At 41.7% G+C, this 15,973-nt stretch overlaps 1 pseudogene; it reads left to right on the top strand.

Annotated features, from left to right (window-relative positions):
* The first annotated feature begins 4,939 nt into the window (after positions 1-4,939).
* Positions 4,940-8,877, top strand: LOC123653147 (annotated as a pseudogene).
* The last annotated feature ends 7,096 nt before the right edge of the window (positions 8,878-15,973 follow it).

Raw genomic sequence — 15,973 nt, 5'->3', positions numbered from 1 at the left:
TGGCTCAGTGGATAGAGCTTTGGCTTGGGGACTGAAGGGACCCAGGTTCGATTCCGGTCAAGGGCATGTACCTTGGTTGTGGGCATATCCCCAGTAGGGGATGTGCAGGAGGCAGCTGATCGATGACTCTCTCTCATCGATGTTTCTAGCTCTCTATCTCTCATCCTTCCTCTCTGTACAAAATCAATAAAATATATTTGGGGGAAAAAAGTTTACATTTGTATTATGTGAATTTCACTTCAATAAAAAAAAAATTTAAAAGATACCAGTATTGGATAACCGTAGAAGAAATGACGGGAACCCAGGTATGATTAAGGCCAAGGGCCAAGTGCAAGGTATGGGCTATAAATGCCCCCTGTGACTGAGACTGCCGAGGGCCTGGCGGGCTGCATTGCCTTCTCACATGCTCTCAGAGCCTCTGTGCTTCTCCTTCGCAGCGCCATTGGCTGTTAGATGTCTGTCTTCCCCATTAGCCTCTGAGCCTCAGGAGCACTGGACCATCTTTTCACCAGCTACCGCCTCGGTGTCTGGTACAGAGCAGGGACGCAGGAAATGAGAATAGCTCTGGGTCTAGTCACCTTCCATGCCTTAGTTGCTGTGTGTTCTTTTTAACCTCTCTGGGTCTCAATTGCTAGACTTCAGCTCTTCACTCAGCTGATTTGCTCAGCTCAGCAGACACAATGCAATTGTTGCTGCCCTGATGACAATGCCTCTGTGAATTGTCATCACTGCCAGAGCATCCATTTGTTCTGGGCACGTGGTACCAATACATTATTTTTGTGAAACCAGGGAGATTTTTTCTCTGAGGCAATGTCGCCAGGTCCTTTTGTGCTCTATAAGGAAAGGGGGGAACAGTGAGGATAAGCTACTATTTCGATCAGCTCTAAAAGAATCTTTAAAGAGCTGACAATGGAATGCTGTCAGGCCTTGTACGTACCGGCCCTTCCTAGTCATAAAGCTGTTTTCCATTTTGTACTGGGATTTAACCTCAGAGAAGCAAGGCTGTACCAACCTTCCTCATTTTATAGATCAGAAAACCGGGGTCTCAGATGAATGACTCATTCATAGCCCACTGTGAGTTGTGACTGGGCTGAGGTTAAACCAGAACGTCTGCGCACTTAGCCTCCTCTGGAATGAGCTGCTGAGTCAAGCTTCGGGGTCCTTCCCGGTGGTCTCAGCAGACATTGACAATCGCCATCTGGAACGGGTTAGTTTCACTCCTGCCTGGAGGCTGGAGGATGGACTAAATGACCCCTGCAGGTCCCTTTCTTCCCTAGGCCTCTCCAATTACCTTCTCTAATTTCCAGCAAACATGCTTTCTCTAGGGAAAAATGAATCCGGGGCTCTAGCTTCCCTTGGGAGTCTGTAAACGATTTCACTTTCCAGTGGGGAATATGAGCTCCATGAGAGAAAATGCTCAGCCGGCTGTCAGAAGGGAACATTTCAACAACAACACACTATATATTTAGATTCTCCCTAGCAACTAATGCTCCTAGTGGGTGCAGCACAGCCTGGGAGGCACACCCGAGTCCTCTTTCTGGACCCCCCTTCCCCTGCCCCCCATCCATAGGGCTCTTAATTGGTTCATGTCTGGGCCCCTCCCTGCCTGGCATGGGCACTTGAGATTAATGAGGCCTCTGCACAAAGTCACAGCTTTATCCTTGGGAGCTCAGCGTCTTGCACAGCCTGAGAATGTGGGCCACTGTTCCACATTTCTTCCTGATTCTGAATTCTCTGAGTTTCTGTTTTCTGAACCCAAACAAGGCACATGACCTGACAAAGGATTACTCTGATGCTTTTGGGTTTAAGATGAACAATATTAATAGCTTCTGTTGAAACTATGTGCTAAATATTTGTTTTGCTGAGCACCGTGCATGTATTATTTCAGCTACTCTCACAGCCACCACAGAGGAAGTGAGGCGCAGAGACTGTGAGTGTGCCGTCTAAGATCACCCAGCAAGTAAGCGGCAGAGTGAGGAATCCAGTCTTGTCTCACTCCACAGCTCACATTCTTCCCCACAACACGAACCTCCTGTATGTAATTATGGGCTTTGCAAAGACTCACATATCATTTTGACACCAAAAACACTGGCATTTCCTAGATATTTTTATTTTTAAATCCTTTTTTATATTGAAAATGTTTAATCTGAAAAGTCACAGAATAGGAAATGAATTCCCATCCCCCAGGTTCAACAATTATAACATTTTGCTACACTTACTTTATCTGGCCATTTCTTCTTTCTTTTCTTTCTTTCTTCTTCTAACACCCCCCCCCCCCCCCCCCCCGCGCGCTTCTATAGCACTTTAAAGAAAATTCCTGACATTTTGTCATTTTGCCCCTAAATACTTCCATATGTAGCTCTCTGAAAAGGGAGGAGAGTGAAAGGAGGGATTTCCTACAGAATCACAAAACCAAACATCTTACACAGATAAAAATTGCTTAATATCACCTAGTATCACCAGCTCAACTCTAATTTATCCTCATGTCTCTAAAAATAACTTTCATCCATTTGGCTTATTTAAATAAGTCTCCAAACAGGACCCACATACCGCATTTGGTTTTATGTCTCCTGAGTATCTTAATTTAGAATCTTCTCATTTTTTCTTTTCCATGTCATTGAATGTTAAAGGAACTGTGTCTATTGTCCTGCAGAGCGTGCCACACTCTGGGTTTGCCAGTTGGATTCCCTGTGGACTGCTTACCTCATTCTTTCATCCCCTGAAAAGCTATAGATGGAAAGGCCTGGGGAGGTGCATTTTGAGCAAGAAGACTTCATGGATGGGGCAGTGTAGTGCCCACTGCATCACTCCAGAAGCACACGCCATGTGCTTGTCCCAGTTTTAGTGCTGAGAATCATTAATGTGTTTGGATGATTCCCAAATATTTTTATGGCTTTTAGAGACAAAAGATAGAATACCTACATTCCACATTGTTTTATTTATTTTTATTTCTTATCCTCATTTGAGGATATGTTTATTAATATGAGAGAAAGAGAGAGGAATATCGATGTGAGAGAGAAATGTCCATCCTTATCTTCCAGTACCTGCCCCGGTTCAACCCCCAACCTAGGTATGTGCCCTGATGGAATCAAACCCACTACCTTTGGGTATGAGATGATGTCCCAACCAACTGAGCCACCCAGCCAGGGCTAAATTCCACATTGTTTTAGATTATCTGGACTACTTGCTATATTGTCCTGAGTGCCAGATTTGAAGACTAATGTTACCTGAGAAAAGCACAGTATTTTGGGCTTCAGTAGGGTTGTGATCTCTAGGATCCCAAATCCTCCTTTGATAGGAAAGAAACTCCCCTCCTAAGGTGACGGGTGCCGCAGCTCTGGCCCATGACAGGTGCAGGCACCTTGCCCTTGAATACTATCCTGTGGGTGTGGCCCACATTCATGAGCTAACCATCCAGGAACTGGAAGGTGCCTGGCTGACTCTAGCACTGGAGACAGGAAGTGTAAACCACATCAAGAAAGAGCCAGACAGGGAGACAGTTTGAGGAAGCAGCCAGAGAAGAGAAAACGTGCTCAGTACTGATGCTCTGTGAGAATGTAACCAGGACATAGTAAGTTGGCTGAACTTGGTCTAAGAAAGAAATGAATTAAAAAGACTGCCAGGAACTTAATTCAGAGCGAGGAACTCCAGTAAATCATGAGATGAGTGCTTGGAACTTGGGGTTATATGTGGAATCCGGCCAGGAGAGACTTAGAATCACAGAGTCCTCAAATGGAAGGGCCCTTAAAGATTAGGCATATGTGGTTTTTTTGTGTGTGTTTTTTTTAATTTTTTTTTATTGATTTTTTACAGAGAGGAAGGGAGAGAGATAGAGAGCTAGAAACATGGATGAGAGAGAAACATCGACCAGCTGCCTCTTGCACACCCCCCACCGGAGATGTGCCCGCAACCAATGTACATGCTCTTGACTGGAATCGAACCTGGGACCTTTCAGTCCGCAGACTGATGCTTTACCACTGAGCCAAACCGGCTTCGGCTGGAAGGGCCCTTAAATTATCTGGTCCAACCCCTCAGGAAATAGAAGTCCCTTACTTCAGATGACAGAGGCTTATAGTTGGGACAAGAACCCAGTCCCCTGTTCTCACCACGTCCTCTTAGCTGCCTGCACTGTCTCCCTTCCTCCAGGAACAGTGGAGGAGGTCTGAACTGTGAAGCCAGAATTCACTGTGGTCAACCAACTCAAGCAGAACCCCTGTGACTAAGCTTAAGCCTACAATTTGCTGAAGTCCGTCTAGCTTGTGCCCTGTTATTCCTCTCACTGTGTGATCTAATTAGTATGGATGATGATGTGCTAGAGGAGAGCAACTGTAAGGTGTAAGTGTGGCTCTGTAGTTCCTTGGTCTAGGTTTTAATAATGAGACCCTTGTACACCTCATCCTTTGTCCCATCTCAGCAGTTAAGGCTAGAGGACAGGAGTAGACCCAGACTAGCCAGTGCATGGTGGCACTGCTGGTTATTTCTTGATAAGTGATGCTCAACTTGAAGGCTGGGACCTTGAATCAGTAACCTCTGTCTTCCTAGCATTTAGCAGAGAAAGAAGCACAGAAACTAAATGATATTTAATAAATATGTATCTTAAGAGGTACACTGTATTAACCACATATTTATATCTTAATCCGTGCCTCCTCACTGAACTCAGCACTATGTTCCAGAACAGTGGTCCACAGGTGGTGCTTGCTTACTCGATCCCCCACCCAACACACACAAAATTTTAAAAATTATGTAGTCACTCTTTTTGTTGTAATTTAACATCCAGAAGTTTGTAGCAAAACTTTAAATATGTAGTTACAATGAATGTAATTTCCAGAGTATTATAAATATAGGCATCTTACCTAATAACAGATAAACATGTAAATTGACTGTACCTCCACTAAGCCCACAGCCAATCAGAATGAATATGCAAATTAGAAGGCCAAAGATGGTGGTCACCCTGCTGCTCCAGGGAGTGTGGCCAAGTGGGGCAGGATGCATGCTATGGCGGGAGGGGGGCCCCCCCCGCAATGAAGAAATCTACAGGAGCGGCACTCTGGGTGCAGCGAAGACAAGATTGCAAACTCCGGAGTCTGAAATAAAGCAGCAAAGACTAACAGGCCGGAGTCTGCAGCAAAGACCAAGACGACAGATTCTGGCTGGAGCAAAGGCTTGGGTCCCAGGTGCCAGGGGAAAACCAATGCTGGAATCCAAGGTAAGGAAGGCCTATTGCAAGAATATCTTCATGAAATGGGCCTCTAGTTTTAAATAAAATTATTTTTAATATGTTTTTATTGATTTTAGAGAGAGAAGAAGGAAGAAATGGAGAGAGAGAGAGAGAGAGAGAGAGAGAGAGAGAGAGAGAGAGAGAGAAACATCAATTGTCTGCCTCCGCAAGTACCCTGACTCACACCCTGACCGGGGACCCATCCCACATGTGCCTTGATGGAGAATTGAATCAGAGACCTCTAGGAACTTGGAATGACACTCAACCAGCAAAGCCACAGTGGCCAGCTAAAATAAAATTCTTAAATCACACTTTTACATGTATCCAATTGAAAATACTTATCATAAATATTTGATACACAAAATCATTCATTTAAAAGTTTATGAACAAATTCTTCTGTATGATTGGAAATTTACCTTGTTTCCATTTCTCTTTGAAATTATATTTCTATTTCACTTCACCTTTTGGAATTTTCTTTTACTAAAACGTTCAGAAACATATTTTTTCAAAGTTCTTATAACTTTTCTAATTTTCCAAGATAATATTCTGTATTAGATTATTATTAGCACACATTTGGTCAACACAATATAAAATATACATCTTGCCAAGAAAATTTTAAACATAAAAAGCACCAATATAGACCGTATCCTGGATCAAAAACTTCAACAAATTTTAAAGAATTGAAATGATAAAGATTGTGTTCTCTAACTACAGTGGAATCAAACTAGATATTAATAAGATAAAAATAACAGGAAATATCAAAACACTACATAATCCATGGGAAGAGAGGAAATCTCAAAGGAAATCCAAAAATACATTGAACTGATAGAAAATGGAAATGCAACATATCAAAAGTTCTGAGACAAGCTAAGTAGCTTGTAGCACTAAATATGTAGCACTAAATGCTTACATTAAAAAAAAAAAAAAGAGGAAAGTCATATTAATAACCAGATCTCCTACCTCAAGAACTTAGAAGCTAAAGAGCAAATAAACTCTAAAGCAAGTAGAAGGAAGGGGATAATAAAGATAAGAGCAGAAATCAATAAAATTTGAAAACCAAAAACAGCAAGAAAATCTGTGAAATAAAGAGCTGTTTCTTGGAGAAGATCAATAAAATTGGCAAACTCCCAGAAAGAAAAAGAGAAAAGACACATATGACCAAGATAAGGAGTGAAACTGGGGCTATCACTACAGAGCCTAAAAGACACCAAATGATAAATAAAGGAATTCTCCAACCTACTCTCATAAGCTTGACAACTTAGATGAAATGTACCAATCCCTCAAAAATACAAACTTACAAAAAATTACAATTCACCCAGTATGAAATAGATTATCTGACTAACCTATAATCATTAAGACATTGAATTTGTAATTTTATAACTCTTCCACCAAAAATATCCAGACTTAGTAGAGTTTTACCAAACATTTAAAAAAGAATTAATACTAATGCTATGTAATCTCTTCCAAAAAAACAGAAGAGGAGGAAACACTATCCATTCACTTTATGAATTTAGTATTATCATGATACCAAAATTGAACAAAGACGATAGAAAAAAAAGAAAAAGAAAAAAAACTGTGGACCAACAAATTTCATAAATATAGACAAAAATTCTTAATATATATATATATATATATATATATATATATATATATATACACACACACACACTATCATAGCCAGGTTGCAGGATACAATATTAAAATATAGAAGCCAGGTTCTTTCCTATGTAGGAGCAATGAATGGATGAAATTGAAAAACTAAAAACCTACCACAATTTACACTAGCATCTTAAAAATTATATATATGTATGTGTGTATATATATATATATATATATATATAGAGAGAGAGAGAGAGAGAGAGAGAGAGAGAGAGAGAGAGAGAGGAGAATTTAACAAAATATATGAAGAGAACTACAAAACTGATGAAAGAAGTCAAAGATCCAAATAAATGAAGAAATATTCTATTTCATAAATAGGAAATATTGTTCAGATGTGAAAGTTCTTTCCAAATAATTTATAGAATAATCTATAGATCCAATCCCAGTCAAAACTCCAGCAAGTTTTTATGGATATCAACAAACTGATTATAAAGTTTATAAGGAGAGGACAAAGACCCAAAATAGCCAACAGAATACTGAAGGAGAACAGTCAGAAGATGGTTGTACTCAACTTTAAGACTTACTATAAAGTGACAGCAATCAACACAGTGTGGTATTGGTGAAAATATAAACAATTCTATCAGTGGAACAGAATAGAGAGCTCAGAAATGGACTCACAAAAAGTATAGTCAACTGATCTTTAACTGAAGACCAATGGCAATACAATGGAGAAAGGATAGTATTTTCAACCAATAGTGTTGAGAACAATTGGACATCTAAATGAAAAAAAAATTAATCTAGAGACAGATATTATACCTTTCACAAAAATTAACTCAAAATAAATCATGAACCTAAATGTAAAATGCAAAACTATAAAATTTGTAGAAGATAATATGGAGAAAATCTACATGTCACCCTGCAACTGGATCTGGCAATGATTTATAGATACAACACCAAAAGCATGATCCATGAGAGAAAAATTTGGTAAGTTGGACTTTATTAAAATTAAAAAGCTTTTAATCTATGAAAGAAAATACTAAGAAAATGAAAAGATAGGTCAGAGACACAGAGAAAATCTTTCCCAAACATATCTGATAACGGACAATTACCGAAAATACATAAAGAACTCTTAAGCTTCTTTTCTGATGAAACACCGAATGGAGAATGATACCGGTGCTGCGGGAGGGCCCCGAGGCCTTGGGACCCCGAAATAGGAGGTCACTGCAGCTGGCCCAGGGTTGCAGCTGGGGTTGGGGCAGGTGCCCAGGCTGCGGAGCTTGTGGAGGCAAGGCTGAGGAAAAAGAATAGATCCCTGTTGCCAAGCTGGGCCTCCTGGTCAAGAACGTGAAGATCAAATCCCTAGAAGAAAACTATCTATTCTCCTTGCCCACCAAGGAATCTGAGATCATTGACTTTTGGAGGCATCCTTCAAGGATGAGGTCTTGAAGATTATGCTTGTGCATAAGTAGACATGTGCTGGCCAGAAGACCCCGTTCAAGGCTTTTGTCGCCATTGGGGACTACAATGGACATGTTGGTCTGGGCGCTCAGTGCTCAAAGGAAAGAGCCACTGCCATCTGTGGAGCCATTATTCTGGCCAACTTATCAAATTTTTCTCTATTGTGCCCATGCAACGTGCAGCGAGGCTACTGGGGAAACAAGCTCGGCAAACCCCACCCCGTTCCTTGCAGGGTGACTGGCTGCTATGGCTCTGTACCGGTGTGCCTCATCCCTGCCCCTCCTCCCCCTGTGCCTAAGAAGTTGCTGATGATGGTCAGTATTGATGACTGCTACACCTGAGCAACTTCACTAAGGCCACCTTTGATGCCATCTCTAAGACCTACGGCTATCTCACCCCAGATCTCTGGAAAGAGACGTGCTCACCAACTCTCCCTATCAGGAATTCACTGCCCATCTTGTAAAGACCCACACCAGAGTTTCTGTGCAGAGGATCCAGGCTCCAGCTGTGGCCACCACATAATTTTATACAAGAAAAATAAAGTGAATTAAGCCTGCAAAAAAAAACAACAAAAAACAAAAACAACAACAACAAAAAAAAAACCCCTCAAAATTCAGCAATAAGAAAATAAATCCAGTTTTAAAGTGGGCAAAAGATATAACAGACACCTCACCAAAGAAGATATGCAAATTGAAAATAAACATGAAAAGACGCTCACATCATACATTATTAGGAAATTGTAAATTAAAAACAGGCACTACATAACCTATTTGAATGGTTAAAAGCCCACACACTGACATCACCAAATGCTGGGAAAGAGAGAGCAACAAGAACTCATTCATTGCTGGTGAGAATGCAAAGTGGTACAGCTGCTTTGTGAGACAGCCTGGCAGTTTCTTGCAGAACTAAATGTAGTCTTACCATATAGCCGAGCATTCCGCTCTTTGGTATTGACCCCCAGTGAGTGGGAAACTTACGTCCAACTAAACTGTGCACAAATGTTTATAGCAACTTTACTAATAATTGCCAAATAAAGAATATCTTACAATGGATAAGTTGTGATGCATCCAAACAATAGAATGTCATTCAGCACTAAAAAGAAATAAGCTATCAAGCCATGAAAGGACTTGAAGAAGGCATATTGCTAAGTGAAAGAAACTAATCTGAAAAGGCTGTATGATTCCAACTATAAGACATTCCGGAAAAGGGAAAATCAAAGGAGCAGTAAAAGAGATCTGTGGTTGCCAGGAATTTGTGAGGAGGAAGGAATGGTGCACACAGATTTTTGGGGCAATGAAACTGTATTTTGATATTGCAACAAGGTATGCCTGACATTATGCATTTGGCAAAATCCATAGAACTGTACACTAGAAAGAGTGAATCCTAATGTGAACTATGGACCTTAATAAGTAATAATGTACTTATATTTGTTCATTAATTGTAACAAATGTACCACATTAAGGCAAGATGTTAACGGTGGGGGGGGGGGGGGGGAAGAGGACCTGTGCTGGGTGGGGGAGAAAAGGAAGAGATGGAATATAGAGAAACTTCCCAGAACCCCTAAAAGTGCTCTAAAAATGATGCCCATTAATTTTTAAAGGACAGTTAAATCTCCCATAAAGAAGAATTTAAATATTTTGTGTAGGCATTCCTCCCTCAAAGAGGTGGAGCTTGAGAATGGTCTGCCTTAGTAACTTGTTTCTGCAGAGTAAAGTGAGGAGGGGGAGGGGAGAGGTAACTTGACAGTGGAGAAATATGGAAAATCCCCCATCACCCAGCAGCAAGGATTACCACCATCAGTCTTGCTGAATGCATGTGCCTTTGATGGGATGTGGTGGGGATGGCACTTCCCTCAGTGGTAATCCTCCCAAGTTCCATTACCCCAGTCTGACCAGGAGAACATCAAAACAAAGCCAAATTGAAGCACCTTCTATAAAATACCTGGCCAGCATGCCTCAGATCTCCTAGTGTCACCAAAAACAAGGGAGGTCTGAGAAACTGTTACTGATGAGACAAGGCTAAGGAGATAAGACAAATCAAAGGAACATGGTGCCCTGGATGAGGTCCTCGAGGAGAGACCAATACTGAGGTCTGAATGAACTGGAGTTTAGCTAAAATAAAGTGTCAGTGTTGGTTCTCAGTTGTGACAAAGGTACCACACAAATGGAAGATGCTACCAACAGGGGGAACTGAGTGAGGAACCCCATTTCTCACTCATTTCTTGGTTTCTTTTATGGAAGTCTCTGAACTCTTCTTACAACTTTCCTATCTAAACCTATTCTAAAATGCAGTGTCTAACAAAATAAGGTGACACCGTCAAATGCTAGCAAAAATGCAGAGAAACTGGGTCCCTGTACATTGCTGGAGGGAATGTAAAATGGTACAGCCACTTTGGAAGACGGTTTGGTAGTTTATTTTATAAATTAGATATGCAACTGCTGCTACATGACCCAGCAACTGCATTCCTGGACTTTATCCCAGAGGAATGAGAACTTAAGTTCACACAAAACACTGCACTGGAATGTGGATAGTGGCTTTATCTGTAATGACCCCCAACTGGTAACAACCCAGATGTCCTCCATTGTGGAAAAGGTTAAACATCGTGGCACATCCACGCCATGGAGTATCACTCAGCAGTAAAAAGGAACGAACCATTGACACATACAACAACCTGAATGAATCTCCGTAGAACATTGCTGAGTTTTTAAAAAGCCAAATGCAGTGGGTTATATAGTGCAAGAATCTATTCTACATCCTTAAAATGACAAAATTCTAGCAGTGGAACAGAGATTGTGCTTAAGGAGAGTCAGGATGGAAGAGAAGTAGGTGTGGTTATTTGGCAGAACATGAAGGGTCCTCATAGCAATGAAAAAGCTCTGTGTCTTGCCCTAACCAGTTTGGCTCAGTGGATAGAGCATTAGTCTTCGGACTGAAAGGTCCCAGGTTTTTATTTTGGTCAAGAGCATGTACCTTGGTTGCGGGCACATCCCCAGTAGGGGGTGTGCAGGAGACAGCTGATCGAAGTTTCTATCTCATCGATGTTTCTAATTCTCTATCCCTATCCCTTCCTCTCTGTAAAAAAAAAATCAATAAAATATATTTTTTAAAAAAGTTCTGTGTCTTGACTGTCAGTAGACATGTCCTGGCTATGATAATATATAGAGTTGCAAGTTGTTACCACTGGATAAAGGGTACGCAGGTTATCTGTATATTATTTCTTACAAATGCGTGTAAGTCTATTTTCTCAAAAAGAGGTCAATTAAAAATTTTATTAGAAATTTATCTTTTAATGAAATGGACAGGATTTTATTTTTAATTACTTTATGTGCCCATGCATGGTATTACTTGTTATTAGAATTAGACAGAGAGCAGTATCCATTCTAATCCTGCTTTTCATTTTTATAGAAGTATTGCTGGGAAACTTTGTTCACATAAATAAGTTTGGAAGTTTTATTATAGCAATATGATTTAACTCTCTGAACTCTTTCCAAGATCTATGCCAAAAATAACATACTGCTCTATCATCAAGAATTATTTTTAATAATCTATCAGCTGACAACTCGATTAGGTCCTCCTCTGATATCATTGAGAGGAAGAATTGGAAAGCATCTGACTTACAAATATCTAGCATCCACTCATTAACTTTCTCTGTTTCTGAGAAGTCACCTAAAATGCTTTATAAGACTCATCGAATGATTGTTAATTATCCTTGTTCTTTTTCTTAGAGGTATCTTTTAGCTTGATATACTTAGAAAGAGTTAGATAAAATGAAATATTGTTCATTTCAATACATACTCACAAAATCTTTTTATAAGTAATTTTGTATTATAGCATGCTTTATTTTTATTGTTATCAAACTTTTTAAAGCTACAGATTTAACACATTTAATTTGTGAATGACATCTACAATTTAACCTAATCATCAAAGGCAGTCATAATTATAAAGTAAATCATCCAGGGTAGATTTATTCTCTGTTCTAAAAATAAACACACCTAATCTTTAGTTTTCAACCCAAATCAATGTATGTTAATATGTGTCCTCATGACAGATAGTCTACATTTTAATTCTAAGATGATAGACGAGAGAGAGAGAGAGAGAGAGAGAGAGAGAGAGAGAGAGAGAGAGAGGGAGAGGGAGAGGGAGAAGGAGAGGGAGAAGGAGAGGGAGAAGGAGAAGGAGAAGGAGAAGAAATAAAAGGGAAAGGAGGGAGGGAAGAAGCAAAAAAGAAAGATAACTGATTTGGCATCTCTGCAATTTCAGTTCAGATTCTGGACTGGTAGTAGTCAAATGGGTTCATTTATACTAAAGTGTTAATGGCTTACAACAGCTATTCTCTCCAAAGACCTCTTTCAACTCCAAGGGTTTATAAAATGTTGTGAACATTAAAGGATTAAATTTAAAAATAAAGGAAGATTACAGAAAAGCAATGGGGGAGACCACTGGTTCTCCTCACTCAGGCAACCCAGTCAGGAAACTCCATGCAGTGGCAATAACTCACTGAGAACATCAAGGGCCCATAGATACCACCTGCCAGTAGATGGCGGTCTGCATAGTGACTGACTACTCGCAGAACAGCCTCTTCTCTACCAGATGTGACTTGTAGGCTTGGTTGCCTTAATGCGAAGATGGATTAGGAAGCTACATGTGCAGTGCAAAATGAAGAACCCCAGGTAAGATCTCCACTCGCTCAAAATGAACTCCCTCACTTATGTATAAAATTCAAAATCCTCAGTCTTTTGTTGGGGGGAAGGGTGGGTCATGTTGTGGATATCAAGAAGCAAGGGGAATTAAGATTAGTCATTAACACTTTAGCAGGAACTAATTTGGAGTATTAACTAAAGAGAGGAAGGAACTTGGAAAAGTGTAACAAAAGACTGCTAAATTATAAAAGTAGGATCCGCCTGGTTGGTGTGGCTCATTGCTTTGAGCATTGACCGAAGAAGCAGAAGGTCATAATTCCATTCGGGCCAGGGCACATTCCTGGATTCCAGGCACAATCTCTAGTAGGGGGCATGCAGGAGGCAGCCGATCAATGATTCTCTCTCATCGTTGATATTTCCATCTCTTTCCATTCCTCTCTCTGAAATCAATAAAAACATTTTTTAAATAAAATAAAATAGCCCTAGCTGGTTTGGCTCAGTGGATAGAGTGTCAGCCTGAAGACTGAAGGGTCCCTGGTTTGATTCCGGTCAAGGGCACATGCCCAAATTGTGATCCCCAGTATAGGGCATGCAGGAGGCAGCCAATCAATGATTATCTCTCATCACTGATGTTTCTGTCTTTCTCTCCCTCTTTCTTCCTCTCTGAAATCAATAAAGATATATTTAAAAAATAAATAAATATATAAAAATAAAATAAAAGAGGACCTGCACAGCTTTGGTGGTTGTTTAGGTAGGATATTCTGTGTGTAAGCTGGAGTACCCTGTAGGTACTGGATACCTGAGTTATTATTGCCTTAAAAAAAAAAATGAGGTAAAAAGAAAAGAAGTGGTAGATGGAAACAGATCAATTTTGCCTGAGGTCAGACCTACCCTGCCCACACGTCCCCCAGCTCCCACCTCCTGATGGAGGACATTCCCGAAGGTTTTGCCGAATAGCCAGGAAGCTCCTCGCTCCTTTGGCTGGGTCCAGAGACTGGATAATCCCTCGTCACTCCCATGATCCCAGACCTGATTGGACTAGCACCTTCATCTCTCGGATCTCCTGAGAAGTGAGAGAACATAGACAAAGAAATTATTCAGACAGGAGCCTGGATGGTGAGAAGCTTGAAACTAAGCCAGTATTTGCCCCATAGTAAACTAGAGAGGAAAAGACTAATTTTCAACCAGAGACTGTCTTCAAACTCCAATGGCTGTCACTTAGTCCGTGTCAGACATTCAGTGCAGCCCAAAGTAGAACCAGACTTACAGAGAAATCAATCATTGTGTAATGTAAGGAACATCTCACCTCTGTGATAATGATTATGGTAGTAACAGCTCACACTTACTGAACCAACCGGTGGTGCCAGGCACCAGGTTTCACATGCCTGATCTCACTTAAAAATTACAACATTCCTGTGAAGTGGGCATTATTCTCACCATTTACAGATGAAGAATCAGGTTTAGAGGGGTTAGGTAACATGCTCAGGGACAGCCTGAGCACCTCGCCCCTGGTGGGACTGCTGCCTTAGACTGAAAGGGCCGCCCAGTCACCAAGTCCCTCTGCACAGAAGCATCAATGAGAGATGGGGACTTGGGGCAGGAAGGCCGCAATGATCTGAGCTGTCCTCCCAGCCCCTGGGGCAGGTGGGTGCCTTCAATCATTCAATCATTCAACAAATTTGCATGGAGTGCCAGGCTGAGTTCTAGGGACTAAGATCATGTTATCAAAAGGAGGAGGGGAAGGCGGGAGGGGGGTGGGGGTGGTGGTGGAGATTGCTGAACAACTAAACAGATTTTTTAAGCAGAATTGAGATAGATACTATCTTATAAAGAAGTGAAAAAGGGCTATACAATTATACAAGGGGGTATAATCTAGTTTGAGGAACTAAGGGAAGTGACATTTAAACTGAGACCTGAAAGCAGCATAAGAGGTACTGGACAAAGCGGGGTGGGGGTGGGGGATGGGGGTGGGGGTTCCAGGCCAGGAACAGCATGTTCGAACCCCCGAGGCAGGCAAAGGGGCTAGATCCTGACTGGAGAAGAGGGGCTGATCTAAGTGATTTGGGCCAGGTAAGTAGAGGAGCCATATATGCAGTAAGTTCTAGGCCCGTGGTCAGCAAACTGCGGCTCTCCAGCCACATGCAGCTCTTTGGCCCCTTGAGTGTGGCTCTTCCACAGAATACCATGGCCTGGGCGAGTCTATTTTGAAGAAGTGGCATTAGAAGAAGTTTAAGTTTAAAAATTTTTGGCTCTCGAAAGACATTTCAGTCATTGTACTGTTGCTATTTGGCTCTGTTGACTAATGAGTTTGCCAGCCCCTGTGCTAGGCCATGCTTTGAAAAGCAAGGGGGTTTTCAAGCAGGGGCGCTCTGTTTTCTCAGACTGCTGTGATCGCTGAGTGGACACTGGAATGAAGGCGATGGAGAGTATGTCGTGATCAAAGGTGCATCCCAGAAAGGCATCATCCACAAACATTTGTTTTTCCACATGCTGGTTTGTTAGGGACCCCTCTCCAAGGAGCCAGTAGAGACACACACAAGTTACACCTGGAGAGGGGGAGCTTACACGACAAGAGGGAGCAGAGCCAGCGCAGGGTGAGAAGTCCAGGTCACCGGTGGTATCCACAGATGGAGAGGCAGGCGTCTGTCTCCAGCCAAGTGGCTGCAAGGGCAGCACACATCTGGTGGAGTGGGGGTCCCTTTGGGCTCCAGCTTGTGGTACAGCTGAGCCTGAGCACCGAGTTCTTATAGTCCACGTGGGCGCGGTCCCTTCCTATCAGTGCCCTGATGGCATCTTTATCTGAGAGTCCACACTTGCGGCTGGAGTGTTCCCAGCTCCTCCCAAGGATGTACCTGTTACATCCCATTACATCCTATTTCTGGGCTTCGTGCCATTGGATGTAACTGTCGTGGCTGACAATGACTCCATATTGGATTGTCAACAGGTGTCCAAAAGGTTCGCCTGCTCTTGGTATACAGAGAGGTCCTAGGAGACCAGGGTGGAGGTTGGGAGAGGAATCGGAAATTGCCCTCTTTCCAAAAGGTTCTCACTGGCTGGA

Source organism: Pipistrellus kuhlii, unplaced genomic scaffold (assembly GCF_014108245.1).
Source record: "Pipistrellus kuhlii isolate mPipKuh1 unplaced genomic scaffold, mPipKuh1.p scaffold_m20_p_3, whole genome shotgun sequence".
Classification (NCBI taxonomy): Eukaryota; Metazoa; Chordata; class Mammalia; order Chiroptera; family Vespertilionidae; genus Pipistrellus; species Pipistrellus kuhlii.
The sequence above is the reverse complement of the archived record's forward strand: the minus strand, read 5'-3'. Positions and strand labels throughout refer to the sequence as shown.